The 2632-nt window shown below is 39.9% G+C and overlaps 1 pseudogene; it reads left to right on the top strand.

Moving 5' to 3' along the window:
* Positions 1-1302: 1302 nt before the first annotated feature.
* LOC112481168 lies at positions 1303-1423 on the top strand (annotated as a pseudogene).
* The last annotated feature ends 1209 nt before the right edge of the window (positions 1424-2632 follow it).

Below are 2632 nucleotides of genomic sequence, written 5' to 3'. Positions count from 1 at the left end.
CCATAAAAATGAACTATAAGAGACGTGGAAATTGTACTTACAATATAATATTAATGGGGAAAGGATAAAAATATGTGTATACTATAATAATTAAGCAAGTCAATGTATGTATATGAAAAAGGACTAGAAGGGGTAACATGAAAGTACAGATTATCGTTCCAGCATGGCGGGCCTACTCCCCTCCTCCACGCTCTCAGATTGCTGAAATGTTATCACTTTCATCCTCGACACAGCAAGGAGTCTGTCTGTGATGGTTAATTCGATGTGCCAACTTGTCTAGACATGGTATCCAGATACTTGGTCGAACATTATTCTAGATGTTTCTGTGAAGGTATTTTTTAGAGGAGAACACTTTCATCAATAGCCTTTGGGTAAAGCAGATTACCCTCCGTAATGTGGTGGAACTCATCCAGTCAGTTGAAATATTAACAGAAAAAAAGACCGATGTCCCCCTAGCAAGAGGGAACTCTGCCAGCAGGTGGCCTTTAGACTCAAGCTGCAATATCAGCTCTTCCCTGGGGCTCCAAACTGCCAGCCTGCCCTGCACATTTTGGACTTGCCAGTCTCTACAGTCGTGTGAGCCAGTTCTTTAAAATTAATCAACTTCCCTCTCATCTTCTCTCTCATACACACACACACACAGAGATGTAAGATTTACACACACACACACAGACATACACAGATATAAGATTTATATGGAGAGTGGAAGTTGAAGTAATTACTGTGACTTCATATTGAATCAGTAAGTCACTCGTAGATATAAAAGTCGTGATGTCACTGGAGAACATAACAGGCAACTTCATTGGTGTCCTCAGGTGTGCAGCGAAGGATCTCAGGTCAGGTGAACCAGGTATATATATATGAATGATACTGTACATCCGTATTACATATGTACACAGATAGTACCTATAGAGCACATATATTGCGTACACATATATACTTGATGATTATATCTAGAAATAAAGTAGAGATCGAGAGGGGAAGAAAGAGAGAAAGAGAGAGGGATCCTATTGGCTGTTTCTCTGCTGAACTCTGACGCAGAGTCCTACTTCCATAAATGTTCCATGTGGTGTCACAGGGCGGGAAGGAGACATTCTGAGGACATTTGCTAAATGAGGGAGAAGGGGGCGAACTACTCTTGGGTGCTGGAATGGAGCCCTGTTAGGCCAGTTGTTCAGATCCTAAATTCATATAAACTAAAATACATGCAAAATTGTCAAATTTACAAACTCACAGAGCTCCCGTCTCTTTATATGTGAATGTTTTGTTAGAATTTAAATGTTTATTAAAAAATAATTTTGCATCTATGGCCATGCTACCCTGAACACACCTGGCATCTCGTCTGACCGTGGAAGCTAAGCAGGGTCGGGCCTGGTTAGTACTTGGATGGGTGACCACCTAGGAAGACCAGGTGCTGTAGGCGTAAAAAATAAAAAGTAAAATAAAATAAATAAATAAAATAAAATAAAATATATTTTTTCCATTTCACTTCATATGCCTGGTTCCCCTGATCTAAAATCCTTCACTGCACACCTGAGGACACCAGTGAAGTTGCTCGTTATGTCCCGCAGTGACATTACATCTTTTATATTTACAAATGACTTACTGATTCAATATGAAGTCACAGCAGTTACTTTGATTTTCATTTTCCATATAAACATCTAGAGTATAAAAACAATATGTCCATTGTTTCTCTAATGCGGGATTAATATTTAGTCTGCCATAGACCAGACTGCTGTCTCTTTTAAGTGTCTTTTCTGATGAACCATATTAACCACTAGTATATTTTTTTTAATTCTCATTTTCAAGACACATAATAGGTTCTGTTTTAGTTACTATTTAATTTTCTGCCCCTAATTTTTGGAGAGTCTAATCCTGTAGTTTTGTCCAATTCACACATTACTGATATTAAAAAATGTTTGCCCTTCGAAAGTTTTCCTTCTAATGGGAAAAACAAAAGGTCTGATTTTAACACAACTATTACACATACACACACACACATGCACACAAATTGGTTTAAATTAGCAGAATGGATTCTAAGCACACTGGCTACTGTTTTAACACATTTTTGTTGAAATGGATAAGTTCTAATTTAAATGATCAAACTGCCTAATTGTTCTCTAACCTAAAAGCAGCTTGCCAACAGGTATTCAAATCTTGGATCCCAGGAGAGCAGCCCTTCCAGAAAAAGGGCATAATAAAGCCTCATTTGAGGCTCAGGATTTAAATTCAAGAGTCATCTCCTTCAGAGGACTTGTGCTAGCAGAGAGCGCATTAGGGCAGTCTGATTTAAGGTCACATCACTTTGATGCTGAGGAAATGGGTCTCTGGATGAATGACATTAGAAAAACCACCAGTGCACTAACTCCCCAGGAACACAAATCCTACAACATGGCCCAACAAGACGGCATCGTTGCAAAGTGCCAAATATCCATTTCCGACCTCACAGCTGGTCCTGCATCGCTTCCCTGTCGGGGAGCTGAAGTAAGTCCATTAACCTCAACCGTCAGCTCACCATCCTTAAGCCACCTCTGCTACTAGATCAGGGGTTCTGTAACCCTAACTGCTGGCATCGCACTGCATTGCTCTGGGAGACTTTTAGAACACAGATTCCTGAGCCCCATCTCACACC

This window comes from Pteropus alecto, unplaced genomic scaffold (genome assembly GCF_000325575.1).
Source record: "Pteropus alecto unplaced genomic scaffold, ASM32557v1 scaffold205, whole genome shotgun sequence".
Lineage (NCBI taxonomy): Eukaryota > Metazoa > Chordata > Mammalia > Chiroptera > Pteropodidae > Pteropus > Pteropus alecto.
Note: the sequence above shows the minus strand (reverse complement) of the source record. Positions and strands in the feature narration are given on the sequence as shown.